The 19,676-nt window shown below is 37.9% G+C and overlaps 1 long non-coding RNA gene across 4 annotated transcripts in view; it reads left to right on the top strand.

Moving 5' to 3' along the window:
• The window catches only part of LOC308611361, a 175,335-nt gene that overhangs the window by 131,039 nt on the left and 24,620 nt on the right, over window positions 1-19,676 (top strand). For all 4 annotated transcript variants that reach the window (XR_014014866.1, XR_014014867.1, XR_014014868.1 and 1 more), the window contains exon 3: window positions 4,518-4,623. This is a non-coding gene — a long non-coding RNA (uncharacterized lncRNA). The remainder of the gene's footprint in view (window positions 1-4,517; window positions 4,624-19,676) is intronic.

The raw sequence follows: 19,676 nt of genomic DNA, 5'->3' as shown, positions 1-19,676 counted from the left end.
GGGCTCCACCAGTGATACTCAAGAACTCAGGATGATTTGGGGAGGTACATTGACTCATATAGGTAGAGTTTTATACTGTTGGATATTTTTCATAGTTTTATTTATGGCAAGGGATTTCCATTTAAAAGAGTAAGGAATAAGAATGTCCTGTTGAAAATAAATTTATCTAAGTAAAACTGTGACCCATATAATTGTTAAATAAATAATGATATGGGTAACGTGTGGGTAGAGGCACAATTATGAAGGTGGCACTCGAATGACTAAGGTTTAGGTCACAGGGGCCTCTATCCGTTCTCTCCTACTCCTGGTAAGAGATTTACCTTCTTGATTCCTTTGCCTCTACAGTAATTCCACTTTGTTAAAGGTGGGTCAGATAAGAAAACTAATGTGTTGTACCATTAAGTCACAAATATGTATTCCGTTGCTATTGCAATAATGAAAAGATAAGGAAAACCACACTTAAACTCTGCCTTGAGTCTCCGAATTAATTTTAGTGCCCAGTCATTTGACTAACAAAAGTTTGGGTCTTACAAACATATGACTTAGTGCCTATAATAACCACAGATTATGATTATTCCCTGAGAGTGTTTCTTCTTTCCCTGCTCTGCTGAAAACAAACAGCCATAGTAAAAACTCGGTTTCTTCCTAACCATGGACAAACTAAATGGCAAGAGATCCAGGCTTTGCATATTGACTTTGGCTTTGGAAAAATAAGGGAAACTCTAAAGGACAATATGCCAGTCCACATTTCCTGACACACACAACACGGATAATCTCACTTACCTTGTGCTAAGTGAAAGAAGCCAAACTCAAAATGTTACATACTTGTTGATTACATTTATATGACTTTCTGGACAAAGTCAAACTATGGGGACAGAAAACTTATTAATGATTGTCAGGGGGCTACAGGTTGACTTCCAAGGGGCAGGGAAAAATTTTCAGGATGCTGGAACTATTCTCTATCTTCATGATGGTGGAGGTTGTAAGACTATATCCATTTGTCAAAACTCTTAGAACTGTACGCTAGAAAGGGTGAATTTTACTGGCTGTAAATTATACCTCAATAAACCTGACCGAAGAACCAATAAATGTTCTTAGTGTTCCATAAGAAGAATTACAAGTAAAATATGAAATAATAGTCAAAGCAAAACGAAAAGCCACAAATACCTGCAAATCATTTCTTGAGGGTGGAGAAAATCAGTCTCAAATTGCAAATTGATTTACCTTGATAGACAGCCTCTTAATCTGTATGTCTAGAGTGAAAATATCAAGTGTATCCTTTTATACAAACTGTTTCCATTCAATCTTTTTTTTTGTTCATGACTAGATTCATTTCAGCCCTACTGCTCCTCATAGTTTGAACAATTTATCATGGCAAAGCGTGCTTTCTCTGGTCGGGTATTATATTAGTACATCGCTGTCAATGATTGCCCTGTAGCAGTTTTTTTCATATAAAACACACTCTACCTTTGGTACAATTAGGGAATGCCTAAGAGTGGAAATGATGGAGAAATTAGGAACATATAAACTTTTGGAGATAACGTACTCCGAATTAGTTCGGAATGGCCAACTTTTAAAATAGTGTGATCAGGTACAGATAAGGTTTGTAGCCCCTCTTACCTTGCATGTCCCCCTGTCCCCATGCTCATGAGATTGTATGGAAAATTTTGGCTCCCCTGGGTGTCTTCAGTGTGTGAGTTCCTTAGGAGCAAGAGACATATTCATTTTTGTATCCTATTTCCTAGCACAGTGCTTGTAGGAACTAAAAATTGCTTCTGAATGAATAAGTGAAAACTTATGGCTTTCTAATGATCTTAAATGAATCATTACCATGTAAAAACGGACTTTTGCAAGGAGTTGGGCAAGTGAGATGAATTCTGACATGCCAAGATGGACACATGAGGCCATATGTCTGTGATACTGTAGGTGTAGCTTTTCTTGGAGGCATGTGGCTGGACTTGAAGTCTTCTTGAAACTTGTTCTAGTTGCTGGTTGGTTAAAGTAAGAACTACTCAAAGCTTTTAATGCATTAATTAAAATTTGTTTAAAGTAGTCTAATAATGAAAATTAAGTCATTTAGGAAAAAAATGATGCATTTTTAAAGGTTCCTCTGCCTTGCAAATATAATGAATTATCAAAGGTTACACATATTTTATAGACACTGTTTTCTTTCTTTTTCTTTTTTTTTTTTTTGCAGTATGCGGGCCTCTCACTGTTGTGGCCTCTCCCGTTGCGGAGCACAGGCTCCGGACGCGCAAGCTCAGCGGCCATGGCTCACGGGCCCAGCCGCTCCGCGGCACGTGGGATCTTCCCGGACCGGGACACGAACCCGTGTCCCCTGCACCGGCAGGCGGACTACCAACCACTGCGCCACCAGGGAAGCCCTAGACACTGTTTTTATAGGACTAATTGACTTTCTTTTGAAACACTGGTATATTGTTGCCAATTCAGATCATTCCATAGTTCAAATAAGAGGTCCCTTTTCCTCATGGCTTTTTAGGGAAGTCTTTTAAAGTAATACATGAAAATCTGATTAATATATAGTCTGGTTTTCATAATTGTATCTGTTGTGATTCAAGGACTGATTTAAGATTTCTATTTCATTTTATTTTTCTTGTTTTGTGGCAATCACAGACAGTTAGCCATGTTCACCTTCTGATACCTATGACACAATTTTCATATCACAGAAGGCAGAACTCACCTTACCAAGCCCTCAGGATTGTTTACTGATTATAGACTCAGTTAATTCTTCTCAAACAGTGCAAACAGTCAAGGTCAGCTCCTTTTTGTTGATTTGTTTCCAAGAGGCCTCGTAGGATACTGCCCACCTCTGTAGCTCCATTTCACAATTGATCTTGGCTGTGTTTCCCTTCACACATTGTATTTATCATCATTTCACTTATCCCAGACTTACTAATCAATACATCAATTAACAAATATTTGCTGAGTTCTTTTTGTGGTGGCACATGATATTTACCTTGCCCAGGAGACATTGCCTTTCCTATGGTAACTACATTTAGGTTTCCCTTTGGGGCGTCTCTCCCTACATCTCTCAGTCATGTGCTTTGGAAGCAGCAGAGCTCCAGCAGTGGGCACATGACTCAGACTGGCCAATCAGTGTAGTCCATTTCTCTGGCCCCAGTGAATTGTGTGGTGATGGGCACACGACATGAAACAGTCCATTAGGAATGAATTCCATGACTTTGGACTAAAACTGTTGGGAAGAGAAGCTGTCTTTCTCCCAGGGTTACTAACCAGGTGCAGTATTTCTGGGGCTGTCTTTAATCCCACTATTAGAGGATCTTTGAAGAAGGAAGCCAATATAGAGAAAACCAGACACAAGGAATGGAGGAAGAAATTCTTATGTCCCTTTAAAAAGCCTGATCCGGGCTTCCCTGGTGGCGCAGTGGTTGAGAGTCTGCCTGCCGATGCAGGGGACATGGGTTCGTGCCCCGGTCTGGGAGGATTCCACATGCCGCGGAGCGGCTGGGCCTGTGAGCCATGGCCACTGAGCCCGTGCGTCCGGAGCCTGTGCTCCGCAACGGGAGAGGCCACAACAGTGAGAGGCCTGCGTAGCAAAAAAACAAAAAACAAAAAAGCCTGATCCAACTGTGTCTGAAGCTGATATCAGGCTACACGTGTACCTTAGAACATACACAATTTCTGTCCTTCACTAAAAAGGACTACTGATTAAAATACTCACATGTGCAAAGATTCTGAAAAATACAAATTTCTGGTTTCCAAGGGTTTACAATAGATCAGAAAGAATAAAATAGAATCATATCAAGTTAGCATTACTCTTCAAAAGTATGCTATTTTTTCTCTCTATACCTGAAATTATTCAGGATTGTTTGCATATATTCCTTTCTTCCAAGATAGATTGCAGAGAAGAGAGCCTGGTCTTCTATTCACCTCCTTTTTCTTAATATCTAGCAAAGTGCTTGTACATGGAAAATAGTCGATAAATTTTTATTGAATTTATCTGAAAAGACAACTAATGGTACTCAGGGATTTATGGTAAATGCCAAATGAGTAGTTTAGATCATGACATCCTATTTTATGTTAAATCACATTTTTTGTCCTCTGGGCCAGGTCTTCATTCAGATTGCTACCACTAGATAATCTGTGTTTTGTTTTGCTTTCTTGAGCAAAGCCATGGCTCAATACTAGACAGAGGCAGCTTTGTGGGGATAGAAGAAGGGGAATTGAGAAAGCCTCCAGGGATTTATGTTTTACAAGGAATATGCTCCATTATCAAAATAATGTTAAATTATCTTGTTCACTTAACTTTAAATTGATAAACCATAAAATTTTAATGAGGAAAAGAGAGAGGAAGATTCACTCCCAATAATCAAAAGTATATGCAATAATAACATCTTGATCATAATCATTGTTTTTGACCTTTCCTAGCTCAAATAACTCAGCCACTTTTACATAGTTGCAGTGTAGAACCATTTTGTCACTAGTTAATTAGAACCAAATGCCCTGACAAGGTCTGATTCTTTCTTTATTCTCAGAGCTGTGAATCTTTTTTCTTCCTGGACCAAACTAAAGTGAACTTCGTTCCTGTCTGATATTTATCCAGCTTCAAAAGTGGAAGCACCTGAAGCTACTTTGTTCAAGGTAAGTGAACTAGATATCTGCAGTTAATATTTGTTTCTTTTAAATTTTAATCGATACAGGCATGTGTGGTCTTATATGAGGATGCATATAAAACAATGCTCAAAACAATGCTTTTATTACAGTAGCTAAGATTCACAGAAGGAACTGAAAATGCATGAGTGATATTCAACACCTCTATCTTTTTCTCTTGGGTTATGTCATTCTATAGGATGAAATAATGATGGTTAAAGTTTAATTCGTTTCTATGTTTTTTTTAACAACTTTATTGGAGTATAATTGCTTCACAGTGGTGTGCTAGTTTCTGCTCTATAACAAAGTGAATCAGCTATACGTACACATATATCCCCATATCTCCTCCCTCTTGCGTCTCCCTCCCACCCTCCCTTCCCCACCCCTCTAGGTGGTCACAAAGCACTGAGCTGATCTCCCTGTGCTATGCGGCTGCTTCCCACTAGCTATCTATTTGACATTTGATAGTGTATATATGTCCATGCCACACTCTCACTTCACCCAGCTTACCCTTCTCCCTCCCTGTGTCCTCAAGTCCATTCTCTACGTCTGTGTCTTTATTCCTGTCCTGCTCCTAGGTTCTTCAGAACCTTTTTTTTTTTTTTTTAGATTCCATATATATGTGTTAGCATATGGTATTTGTTTTTCTCTTTCTGACTTACTTCACTCTGTATGACAGACTCTAGGTCCATCCACCTCACTACAAATAACTCAATTTCGTTTCTTTTTATGGCTGAGTAATATTCCATTGTATATATGTGCCACATCTTCTTTATCCACTCATCTGTCGATGGACACTTAGGTCACTTCCATGTCCTGGCTATTGTAAATAGAGCTGCAATGAACATTGTGGTACATGACTCTTTTTGAATTATGGTTTTCTCAGGGTATATGCCCAGTAGTGGGATTGCTGGGCCATATGGTAGTTCTATTTTTCGTTTTTTAAGGAATCTCCATACTGTTCTCCATAGTGGCTGTATCAATTTACATTCCCACCAACAGTGCAAGAAGATTCCCTTTTCTCCACACCCTCTCCAGCATTTCTTGTTTCTAGATTTTTTGATGATGGCCCCTCTGACTGGTGTGAGGTGATACGTCATTGTAGTTTGGATTTGCATTTCTCTAATGATTAGTGATGTTGAGCATCCTTTCATGTGTTTGTTGGCAATCTGTATAGCTTCTTTGGAGAAATGTCTATTTAGGTCTTCTCATTTTTGGATGGGGTTGTTTTTTTGATATTGAGCTGCTTGTAAACTTTGGAGATTAATCCTTTGTCAGTTGCTTCAAATATTTGCAAATATTTTCTCCCATTCTGAGGGTTGTCTTTTCATCTTGTTTATGGTTTCCTTTGCTGTGCAAAAGCTTTTAAGTTTCATTAGGTCTCATTTGTTTATTTTAGTTTTTATTTCCATTTGTCTAGGAGGTGGGTCAGAAAGGTTCTTGCTGTGATTTATGTCATAGAGTGTTCTGCCTAGGTTTTCCTCCCTTTCTATGGTTTTATTAGATAACTAACATCATAGGTTTTTCATGAGACGGACCCCTGAAATAAGTTTGAATTTCAGCACCGCCATTTGTCAGAGCTGTTAATTGTAGACAAGTCACTTACCTTTGCCAGCCTGTTTTCTCATCTGTTCCTCATGAAGTTGCTGTGAGGACCAAGTATTCTAATGTACGTGAGGTCAAAGGACAATGGTAGTAGTAGCAAGAGCTACAGATTAGCTGGAGTAGTAATTCTGTACAAGCTTTCCCTATATCCTCCCTAGGAAACTTGATGTAAAGGCAATTCCATTTTTCCCCAATGTTGAATGGGCCATATGTCTGGCTAGGCCCCCTCTTTCTTCACATTCCGCCTGTGTCCCTCAGGGATGTGTATGCGGTTGAACTGGTATCCTTCCAGGATGGAGGGAAACTGTTCTTCAGTTCAGGGTACACCTCTAGGAAACATGAGAATGACAAATAATAAAAAAGAACCAGCCCCAAATGCTGTCAAATTGTGAGTACAAAACTAATGTCGGTTTTCATGTCGCTGAATTTTTTGTTAAAGGAATTAAATTCTAACAAAACTAGCTTTGGTCAAAGAAGTTGACCCAATTTCATACAAGAAATAAGGATGTTACTGGGAATTGAACAGTTTATTGCTAGAATAATAAAGACGACAAGAGGAAGAATTATGGTCTCTTTTGTTCTCTCTTGAATCCCAGCTAGTAAAGTTGTGCCTGGACTATAAGAGGTGCTCAGTATATAATTATTGAATAAATGAGTGAATGCTGCTAAAAAAAAGTAACAGGTGGACTTGGGCTGATTTTTAAGCATGATAAGTGTGCCATGTAAAATAAACTAGATAGAAGCAACATAGTTAAGCCAGGAAGCTGAAATTCCTCTTCTCTGAAGATCTCTAAGAGCAGGTTCAACTCCCATTTCTCCAAGATCCTGTCAGTTTACCTTTTGAAAAGAGGATAGGCCAGATATATTCTGAGGTTGAAAGGCTCTAGAACTCTCATGGAAAGTTCCATATATGTGTGAAAGGTCTTTCGTCATCTTGGAACTTGGAGAGCTTTGCCAGGCACCACAAATATTTATCCACAGTTAGTCTTTTACCCCCAATCATGCCTTAAGACAGATTTTCCTGCTACAGATCCATTTTGCTTCTGACACTCTTTTGTGGCAAGCCACCAGTTACCTGTGTGTGCAGGTGATAATGACCCCAGTGATATTTATTCATAGTTCACTTTTCCTTCACAGAAAGCAGGAAACAGTTCCTCATTAGTATCTGGGCCATATGTAAATAGCTGAATGACATTGTTGCTTTCTGTCCGCAAAGGAGAGAAATTTTGCTCAGGGTTTCACAGATAATACTGATTTTTTTGTGTCCCAGATCATGTTCAGGATATCATCATACATTGTGGTTCTACTTTCCTTTTGAAAATAATGTAGTAGATCAAAGTACTTATTTCTTTTATGTGAATAATGCCTTATTCATTTAAACTCCTAATATGAAACAAGAATATATATTAAAAGATTTCATGGAAATTTGGGGTAGAAAACAGTGCTCCTTTTATAAGCAATTGGAAATCAAATGGTAATTATTTTGAGAAAGAACTTTCTTATTACCATGGTGGGCTACTGACAATTGTTTAGGATAAGGTAACTAATAATTAAGTGACTATATTTGTTGCCCAAATCTCTGAAAATGGACAGGTTTCATGTTAAATGGTCTAATGTATATGAAGCCAAAGCACAATTTTTGTTGTTTTTCTGGTTTGATTACTTAATAGATACAGTACCAGAAACAAACCACAGCCTAGAAGCCCCCATCATAGCTAGAATACGTCTCAGGAAGACATAATTGGAAGATAAGTTTGAACCAATGAAACCCACAGAGCAGAAAGATACCATTACTGATTTAAAGATCATATATCTTATACACTTTAAGATAAAGTTGATGAATCTGAAGGACCCAGATCAGTAAAACCAATTTAGTCACATTGCATATGTAAAGAAAAGACAATGGGTCTAGTGAAACTAAGATGACTAACATAGCAAAAGACTTCAGTGCTCTCTAGTTTGCTTTGAAGGTATAATTTATGAAGATGCTTTAAGGTCATATGTAATACAAATGACAGTATTTCTAGAGATATATTTGTGCTCTGTAGGATTCATGAGTAATAATGCCTGGAGCACTCCAACAAAGGTAGTTGCATGAATTAATGGAGCAATCTGGGCATCAGTCCAATAAAAATGTTGGCTGAATGCTTCCTTGGGGGGAAAAGATGCTGAGAACAGGAGAGTTATAAGCAATTGATGCTGGTTAAATAGAACATCTTCCTTACTCTTTTCAGCTTGCTTCTGAACTAAGTCAGCTGTGTGTCTTTGAGAGAGGAAGAAGAAGACTTTAAGGGGCAAGTTTATTTTAATGCAAAGAGTCAATTTTCAAGTAACGTACTTCTTCTTGGGTAGACTGACCTGAGTATGAAAACCCAGGCTTACTAGCAAGCCCTTAGTTATAAAGTCTCTGCATTTAATGCTGATATCTCAGATTTATGCTGCACACTTCCTATAAGATCAAAGTACAATATGTAATTCTCAATTTCAATGCAACTACATATTTGAATAAATTTATTTTGTGTTGGGAACAGTGGGAAGAAATGGAGTCAGTTAACCAGGTCTAATAGGAAGAGTTCCCTTCTCTCTTGGCTTGAGGTCTTCCATGGGGACATAAAGAAATAAAAACTCTAGGCTCATAAGAACTTCTGTGTCCCACTTGCCAATCAAAAATAGAAGGCAACTGGTTGTCTTTAAGTGATTGGTAGTGGGCATGGAAGAAAAGAGCATGCTGTGGAATAGCTGGGCTGGGTGGAGTGTCACATGCTTTTTAGAATTGGTCTGAAGGTCACTCTCTCCATTTATAGCCATGGAATGGATGGAGACCAAATTCAGTGTCAGAATGTTTGAAATCCATCCTTATTCTATAACTTTCTAGCCATGTTACTCAGGGCAGGTGGCTTAACTTCTCTGAGGAGAAGTTTAACTTTTTAAATTTACACAATTGTAAAAATAAAACTGTCCTCTGTGTCTTACAATCATTTCCTGAGACGCTATTGAAATAATGTATGCAAATGTGTTTTGCTGGTTGAGGAGAACTATGCCATTGTGAAGTGTGGACATTATTATTCTCTCTGATGGAAAGCTCCCTGAGGGTTTATACCGTTCATAAACCTCTTCCAGCTGCCTACTTTATTTCCCAAACCCTCCTCCTTTGGCTCTTCTTGTTGTTCTAATCACATCCAGGAGGACAACTCCATTAGGAATTAATGAGCTTTAGTACCTTCATTTGCCATCTGCTCCCCTCCCCCTTTTAACAAATGAAGGTGTGTCTCAGCCTCAAGACCTTATGTTGACTGTAGCCAGGCAGATGTAGCCAGCGTGATTCAGATGAGAAAGATTCTTTATTCCATGGTACCAAGGTCACATTTGGATTTGGTGCTGCTTTTGGAAGCCAGATGGCGACTGGAAGGTGAGAAGAGCCTCTGTTTAGAGCCCTGCTATGGAACACACTGGCCCCACTGGCATTCATTTATTCAAGCAGGCATTTATTCATTCAATTAACATTTACTGTGTCTGTTATATGCCAGACACTGTGCTAGATGGCAAGGATATAAAGTTGAATGAGACGGACTCTTTTCCTTGAATTGCTCACAGCCTACTGGAGGAGATAAATACATGTATCCAGGTAACTATAGTGCAATATTTGATGTGCTCTAATAGTCCTATAGCACTGAGTCTAGGTTCAGATATAGGGAAAGTTAGAAGAGCTGAATTGCCCTCACAATTGGGGCTTTTCAGAGAAAGGACTGTCTTCTCAGTTGCCTCCATGTCTATTAGCAAAAGGAACTGGTTTGTGGACCAGTAAGTATCTAGCTGATAACCCCCAATTGCACATCTCTCTTTTCCTTTATTCCTATGTCTGCTGTGTCCAGTTTGGGAATCACCTAGGACATAACTGCAATACTGGAAAGATTTGCAAATGTAGAGAATAATAATCTCCCCATCTCTATTTATAATAACTGTGTACCATCTATTGTTTAATGAAGAGGGTGGTAATTAGGGTCCTAATAGATAACAGATGGCACACAAAACTGTTACAAGGGTGTGAGTACAGCCCCATAGGAGGGATTGTGCAGGAATCTGGGGCTAGGAGCAGCTGAGCTGAGACAATCTCTATGTCCAAAGGGAAGAAGAGAGGGATCAGTTTCAGGACCCCAGCAGAAAAAGGACCCCTGGAGAATTGGTCTTCTTGAGAGGTACAGTAACCTTCAGTAAAAGGTCATAGTTAGCCCACTTGGAGGCTATCTAGCAGGGAGAAAGCCAGGGAAACAAATCCCCTGCCTTCACTTTCCTCCTCCCTCCCTCCCTCACATCTCTCTGATGCTCTCCATGGCCCAGACCCAGCTAGAAGTCTCAGGCGCTGGGATCCTGTCAACCTCACCCTTCCAGTTCACCAGAGAAGGGTGGAGAGGGGACCTGGGAGGGCAAACAGAAGATAACCACCCAGGAGAGATCAGGATCCTCACCTGTAACATGACTGTGTAAGAATGTAGACTTGCCTGCCCCCAAAAGTTATGTTAATTATGTATATATGCATATATATATGTGTGTGTGTGTGTGTGTATATATATAACATAACTTTTTATGCACATTTTATTATGCCTATATATACACATATATATGCACATATATACATGTGTGTTTTCTTAAAATAATAGCACACAAGTTCTGTACAGTAAGTCCCCTACATACAGACCTTCAAGTTGTCAACTTTCAAAGATGCAAACATGCATTCGCATGTCCAATCACGTAAGTTCAAGTGTCTGGGGTAAATTGTCACGTGCATGCATCTTCTACGAGTGGTTGTGCTTTTGTGTAGTTTACAGAACTGTATAGAGGACAGTAGTACAGTATCTTTATTTCAAGCCCAGGCTGTCCAGAAGCAAGCGTAAAAGCATAGGTAAAGAAGCTGGTACTACTGTACTTTTCAGAGTACTGTACTGTAAGATTAAAAATGTTTTCTTTATTTTTTCTGTTTGTTTTGTATGTATTATTTGTGTGAAAAGTATTATAAACCTATTTCAGTCCCGTACTATATAGCCGAGTTGTTAGTTGGGTACCTAGGCTAACTTTGTTGGATTTGCAAACAATTTGGACTTAAGGAACGCGTTCTCGGAATGGAACTCATTTGTATGTAGGGGACTTATTGTTTAACTTTCTTGCTTGAGATGCTTTACCAAACACTCTTTTTCTTTCCTTTTTTAAAATACTTTCTTAGTTATGGAAAATGTCAAACACACACATACATAATAAATCCCTAGATGCCCATTATTTTGCTTTAGTACTTATCAATTCATGACCAATCTTGTTTCATCATGCTCGCGTCCAATCTTCATAATCCTATGATTTTGAAATACATCCCATGTTTGGCTTTTGTTAGGCCAAAGGCATGTTAAAGCTATTTTTTAAAATGAATCCCCTTTCTCAATCACAAATTAAGCATATATTTTTAAGAGCTGAATCATAGGCAGTAATTAATATATTTTAAAAGGTCAGTCAGCCTCTCTTAACCCTAGATTGTTTTAAAATGATAAATGATCGCAAAACACAATGAATAACATGATTTATATAACTGTTTACTGTGTTATAGTTTAAAAATAGTGGCTTATACCTTTTTTTTTACCTCTTTTTCTTTTCATTGTTTGGTAGTTAACTAAATTCCTAAATGACGATTTCTTCCGTTTTATTTATCCCCCACCCCTATATTGGGAACCTATCATGGGGTACCATTCAGTATATAGAACATTGTTCCCCTCTGATTTGTAATGTCCCATCTTCCATATATCAGATTTCAATATATGCATGGGCCTGTGTTGGGCACCTCTTTTTATTCTGTTGGTTTATTATTTTTTAAATCATTGTGCCAACATCATAGTTTATAATATACTATAAAGTATCACTTTATAATAATTCTTCATATCTGGCGTTTGGAGTCTTTAGACGTATCCTAGCCTTTCTTGGCCCGCTCTTCCATATAAATAGGTTCAGCTTGTCAAACTCCATGGGGAAAAAATCCTATTGGTATATGGCAGTTGATTTCTAAAATGATCTGAACTACAAAACATATTTGTTGAGAACTTTGAAAGTTTTCTAGAAGTTTATGAACTGAAGGCTTCATGAGGCTTAAGACAAGCAGGAATAAAATATGATTTTCTCTTTGTGCATGTGAAGGCTTGATTAAAAGAAAAAGAATATATTTTTGTAATATTTGTGTGTCAAGCATAGGATCCATATCTTTTTGTTTAATGTAGTTTTCTACTCACTTTAAGATCTTTCTTTGCAATATGGGCTCTCAGTGACTAAAAAGGCAAGGTTGAGAAGAAATGAGAAATGATTGACAGAAGACCTCAAGAGCTCAATGGTCTCAAAAAATATGCACCATGGACCCAAGGGGCAATGCATAGAAGGAATATATTAATTGGCTGGTGATTTGAAGATATTAATGATGAAGACCATGGCTGCAATACAGCTGAGTCACCAGTCATTTAAAAATGTAGGATCTGAATGCTTAGGAATTGTATTAGTTATCTGTTTGCTGAGTAACAAATGAGTGGCTTAAAACAACCCAGGTTTTATGGGTCCGGAGTCCAGGCACTGGGTCCTGTGCTTGGGGTCTCACCAGGCTCTGATAAACGTGTTGGGTGGACCACATTTTCATGTGGACATCAGCCTGGGGGGGAATGCACTTGCATGCTCATTCAGGTCGTTGGCAGAATTCATATCCTGGTTGCTCCAAGACTGGGGTCCCCAGCTTTTTGCTGATTGTCACTGGAGGCCACCCCAGCTCCTAGAGGCAATGCAGTTCCTCCCTGTGGGCTTCTTCGGTGTGGCTGCTTGCTTCAGCCAGCAAGGAGGGTCTCTGGCCTGTAGAAGGCCCGGTGCCTCTTTTATGAGCTTTCACCTGATTAAGGCCACACAGGATAATCTCCTTTTTGATTTACCCTTTTGACTTGGGACCTTTATAACATCTGCCAAACCCCTTCACCTTTGCCATACTCAATTGTTTAGAAAAAAGTCACAGGTCCTGTCTATGCTCAGAGGGAGGTGGTGATCATACAAGGTGTCAACACCAGGCGAACAGAGTCATAGGCTCTTTGCATAGGGCTAAAATAAAATGGCAGAAAAATTGTCATCTGTGGTCACAGTTCTGGCCACCTGGTTCTTTGAAAGGAAAGGGCGTTTCTGGGATGAGACCTGCAGAGGCAGAGGTGTTAGGGTGATGTGGGTGCAGCCCGTTTTGCCTTGTGTTTGTGAGAAGCAGAAGGAACACACATTGGCCTGCCCGAGCTTTCAGGGTATCTGTGCTGTAGGGCTTGGGAGCTTGCTGTGGGCTGTCTCCCCTTCAGAGCAGTAGATGTGGGGACGCAGCCACGTGGCTCTGACGGGCAGGCAACACGGATCTCCTTGCAGTCAGCAGCCCAGGAAAGAGTTAAGCCTTGGCTTTTGTTCCTGAGCTAGGAGATTTTGATTAGATGCTTAATTGCTATTGGAACCTCGTGTGTAGGGTACACGCTTAGCGACCTGAGACAGTCAGAGACCGAATTTAGTACCTACTCTTAGGCCTGCTCCCAAGGACGAGAAGAAAAGGAGTTGTGAGGTACATTGTGGGCACAAACGCTGGGTGAACAATCACCTTCCTGGCCCAGCAGCAGTTTCCTGGTGCAGGTGATTCTGTGGCATTTGTGCTGTACAGCTCCCTTCACCTTTCTGGCCCCAGCCTGCAAAAAAATTCTGGCACAGCAGGGAATTAGTGCCTAATGGCAAGAGAAAAGGAAATTAGCATTTCCTAACAGCTAACCAAACACAAAAGCGTCCCCCAGCCTTGCACGGAACACCTCTGACCATCCATCCCTCTATGGCCAAGCCCTGCACCTTACAATTTGTGCTTAATTATACAGGAAAAGAGAAATCTGTTTCTCTGGGAGAGCCTCTGAGAACCTGTTGGGGAAAGCTTTCAATTTTAATTACAGAAGAAATACTGGCTGAGGCAATGGTGAGAAGGAATTACCTTTCCTTTTCTTCTGATTTTGCAAAACAGCTGGCAGCAGACACTGGCACATAGAAGGTGTGTAGGAAATGTGGGTCCAATAACTGAATAAATATGTGAATGAAAAAACAACTGTGAAACACTTACACAAGAATATTCTTCTTTCAAAAGAATAATGAAAAATAATTTCATTCAATAAGAGTCATTCTTAGTTACTGATACATGACTCAGTAGTTCCCATTCAATTTAAAATGTTCCATTTTTTTCTGATACTTAACAAGTCATTAATTGAATGTTGCTCACTTTTAAGGCCAATCTGTGAGACATTATTTATCCTGTCTACTCTAAAGTTCCAGCATCAACGCAGGCGGGGCTTCACCATGTACTGATCATGGGACCTTGGCCTCTCATTGCCTCAGTTTTCTCATTTGTAACATGGGTATAATAATAGGCTTATTTCATAGGCCTATGAGGAGGAAAACCTCATATATATTTGTGTGTGTCTATATATATGTATTTAAACAGTGTCTTAGAATAGTGTCTGGCACATGATAAGCATTACAGAGTATTGACTGCTGCTCCTAGTACTGTTATTATGAGAACTAGCTGTTGAGAATAATCCTTCATATACTGGTTTATTCCACTCAAGATAAAGGAAACTAATAGAATATTAGAAATCAGATTAAACACAGAAAGCCAGTAAAATATACCAAGACAGAAGATGATGAGAGTGTAAAAGCATAGAAGAAAAAAAAATGGTTTTTGTTTTTGTTTTTCTTTTTTAAAGAAGGAAAAAGCCTAGAAATAGGACAAAAACTATTCGTTGGCTATACTGACATGGAGATCGCTGGTGACCTCCATAAGTAAAATTTCAGGACAGTGGGCAAAGAGATTACGGTGAGAGAAGTCAGATGGATGTAACTTACAGAGTAAATGGGACGTGAGGAAATGGAAACAATATATGAAGATAACAATTTTGAAAAGCTCAGACATGAATTGGCTAAAGAAGATATGCAGGGATTAGGGGAGGAGGGAGGCTTTCATGTTGCACGTATAGTTTTTAACATTTTAAGTTGGAGTTACTAGTCTAGAATGAGGTTGAATTTTGGCAAGAATCATTCATAAGGAGTAGATGGGTTGTAGAAAATGCAGTGCTGTGAAGTACTTGAGAAGATGAGAGGAAATGAAATGCTATCTGTAGTGCACATGGACTTTTAACTTTAACTCCTGTAGTAAAAGGGAATACAAAGATCAATGCAAATGCTAATGGATTAATGGATTTGGCAGTGGACTATTTACTGACTTCTGTGTTCTTAATGAGTTATGAAGCACCTCACCGGCTCAGAATGAAGGAAGTAGAGAGGATGGAGGAACATTTGAGGAGGGCAGGTAAAGCTTCTCAGAAAATAGTCCTTAAGGAGAATTAGAAAGAACGTACTATAAGTCAGAGCACTATTTCCAGTCTTGAAAATCCATTTGAAGCTGGTGATTATTAATTTATTGGAATACCAATTTGCCCTGCCACATGATTTTTCTCCAGCTACCTGGATATAAGTTACACAGAGGCAGAAGAGAGTGAGAGATAACAATCGAGGGAAAATACAATTAGTATTTTTTTTTACCTTTTTCTACTTCCCCGCTCCAACTCTGGGGAGCCTTCATGGACATGGCTGCCCTCCCAGCCTCCAGCAGCACTCTGTTATCAAAGAATTCAAAAAAATGGAACATAGGTTTCCAACTTATTAATTTAGCAAAATGAAAAATTTTATATAATGTCTTCTGTTGGCAAAGATGTTTGCAATATAATTTGGTTCCATCTTTTGACAAGTAATTTGGCAATGTCTAGCAAGATAAAAATGTTAATAGCTTTTTACACATTAATTCTAATTCTGGATGCTTATGCCAATAAATACTTTATAATCCAGAAAATTATTATATAAAGATGCTCATTGTCATGTCATTTGCAATAACAAAAAATTAGAAACACCTTTAATTGTTAACAGTAGGAAAACAGTTTAGGAAATTATATCCACTTAGTAAAAAATTACACATTTACTATAGTATAATTACAAGATGATGGAGCAAAATAGAATAATGCTTAATAAAGAAAGAATGAAGAAAGCTGACCTAAAATTGTGTCTTCCTTACGACAGTAATTATGTAAACATATAAATATTTATTAAAACTTAAAACCAAAATAAGGTTTTAAAAGCTCTGTACCAGTAATGGGGATTTTATGTTTCTTTCAAAATATTTTTTAACATAACTCTTATAATTTTGTTTTTTCTACTCCTTTTCTTAAGAATTTCTGATTATTACCTCATTTTTCATTTCATAGTTTCAAATAAAGTCAGCAATTTTATCATCAGAGAAGATTAGACTTATTTGACAGTTCATAATTCCAAGTTATTTGGTTTAAAAAGACCATATACACTTGTAGGTGCTTTCAAAATAAAATTTCGAGAATTTTTTTTTTTTTTGCTCAGTCTTTCCTAGTATGGAGATTAAGCAAACTACCTAAAATTGCTAACCATTCTTTTTTCATTTTTGGCATTTTATTCAGTTATTCACAGAAATGATAACCAATGAGTCTGCAGTTGCCTCTGCCAATTTCTTAAATCCTCTATTATCCACAATATGAAACCATACTAATATGAATGCTTCCAGTATTTTCAGAGCTCTTTAGTTATTATACTTGAGCATTCTGTATGAAGTATCTTATGTAAGTGTAAAATTTAGACTCAACTTCTGGAAGCTTTTCATTTCTTAGTTCAAAAGTGAGAGATGCTTAATCCAGCCATATGATTAACAATTACTTGTATAGTAAGAAGCTCCTAAATTATTGTTTTATGGATACCTGGCAGTTTTCTTGCCATTTCTCAGAAGTTCTCTATTAAACACATTCTCTCTCTCTCTCTCTCTCTCTCTCTCTCTCTCTCTCTCTCTCTCTCACACACACACACACACACACACACACACACACACACACAGTGATTAAAAGCACAGACTTTGGCATTATGAAGTCTAAGGTTCAATTTCCAGTTCTGTAGTTTCTGGGCCACTTCACTTTAGGCAAGTAACCTAATGTCTCTGAACCTTGTTATTTTCATCTGTAAAATGGACATTATAATCATATCAGACAATCCTCAAAACATCCGTAATGATTTTAGAGTTTCAGAGTCAGGTACAAGCAGGCACTCAGTAAATGGCTAGTGCTTTTATTACTTTATTATTATTTAGGTCTTGATTTTCCTTGAGTCTGTGAGTCCCCATAATGAAACGTAATTTCCAGTAGATTAACACCTGTTTTCACCAAAAATTTTCACTGAGTTCATTACTTTCTGTGCAACCCAGATTAGTTTTCTGCCTTTTTTTCTGTGCCATATGTAGGTGTTCAATAGATTTATTTAATAAATGTATGAATGCATGAATGCATAGATGAATTTTTAAATGCTTCTTTTTGAGAAGGTAGAAGAAATGTGACACAGTAGAACAGATAAGAAAATAGTCCATGGAAAAAATGGCAAAGTCACATATGTGCCCAGGGCCAGCCTAAGAAGAATTGCGTTTTTTTTTTTAAGGGAAAATGTGTTGAATAGCTTATTTTAATTATTTTTAAAAGTTAAGTACAGGGACTTCCCTGGCGGTCCAGTGGTTAAGACTTCGCCTTCCAATGCAGGGGGTGTGTGTTCAATCCCTAGTCGGGGAGCTATGGTCCCACATGCCTCGCAGCCAAAATACCAAAACATAAAACTGAAGGAGTATTGTAACAAATTCAATAAAGACTTTAAAAAGTGGTCCACATCAAAAGAAAAGTTAAGTACAAAAATTTGCTGATGATTTACATATTTAGCACCAATAAAATAATGTGAGATTAGCTGTACTAAAACAGAAGGTTGAGCTACATTCGCATTAAGTGACATTATATAGTCTAATTTTGTGGAAAACTTCTGAGATGGCTGATAAAAAGTAAGATGGTGAGTGACCTTTGAGCAGAAAAAGACAGAAAGAGAAATGGCCTTTTCTACATTCTATTGTGCCTCTAAGTAAAATGCTTGGTAATCTAGCTACAAAGCTATATGTCATTTGGCTTTAGGCTCCTACTGTGATTTACCTTGTGAAGATCAGATTTTGCCATGGAGAGGATTTGTAAAAGTATCACACATTCCAGTACCATTGGCAACCACAGCTACCAAAAACGCTAATTTAACTTGATGAACCTAATGTCAGATGATAGTATCATTTCTTGTGGGTGTTTTCGGAAAAGGTGGGTAGGAAATGTATACAAGTGAATACTTTGTTGACTGAAATAACAATTCATCATTTTGAAAACATTAAATACATTAAAGTTGTTATAGCATCAGGCGTTAATATTTCACTGTACTTTAGACATTGCCTACAATCAACGTTTTCTGCCCTTTGAAACAGAATCATGCTTGTGGTATGCATTAATCATATAAAAGATTAAACACTGAAAAGAAATTCAGCCTTTAAAGACAATTTGCTTTGATTTATTCAGTGGGTTCTTCCAAAAAGTTAATACCAAGAATTATTGCTTGTTGAATTGGAGTTACAAATTCTTTCAGGGTTACTTAGTATTTTCTTTAATATGAGTATCAAGGAAGGTAAAGCAAATTTACATATTTTTTAGGAAATACAGGCACATACTCATAAAACAAGAAACACGATGTTTTTATAGACTTTATTTTTTAGAAATGTTTTAATTTTACAGAAAAATTGAGAAGATAGTATAAAGTGTTTCCATATACACTATACCCATTTCCCTCTATGATGATCCACTTCTATTAGTATGTTACATTGTTACAATCAATTAACAAATATTGATACATTATCATTTATTATAGCCCATCCATTAGTCCAGTTCCTTAGTTTTTACCTAATGTCCTTTTTCTATTCCAGGATTTCATCCAAAACATCACATTACCTTTAGTTGCCATGTTTCCTTAGGCTCCTCTTGGGTTTGATAGCTTCTCATATTTTCCTTGGATGATCTTGACAATTTTGAGTAGTTAGTTTTTTGTAGGATGCCCACTACTAGAATTTGTTTGATGCATTTTTCATGATAATATTGGGATTATGTGTTTTGGGGAGGAAGACTACAGAGTAGAAGGGTCATTCTGTAAGATCACATCAAGTGTACAAAGTATCAATATGCATTATGAATGCTGAGGTCGACCTTGATCACCAGGCTGAGGTAGTGTTTTTCAGGTTTCTCCATCGTAAGATTACTGTTTTCCCATTTTCATGCTGTACTTTTTGGAAGGAAGTCAATATGCTCAGCCCACAACTAAGGAATAGGGAGTTATGCTTAAGATGGAGTACTACATAAACTATTTGGAATTCCTTTGCACTGGAGATTTATCTATTCTCCTGCATTTATTTATGTATCCAATTATTTATTTATATCAGAAGAACTCATGGATTTTTATTT

This window comes from Mesoplodon bidens, assembly GCF_964165515.1.
Source record: "Mesoplodon bidens genome assembly, contig: HAP1_SCAFFOLD_72, whole genome shotgun sequence".
Lineage (NCBI taxonomy): Eukaryota > Metazoa > Chordata > Mammalia > Artiodactyla > Ziphiidae > Mesoplodon > Mesoplodon bidens.
This window is presented reverse-complemented; position numbering and strand designations above follow the sequence as displayed.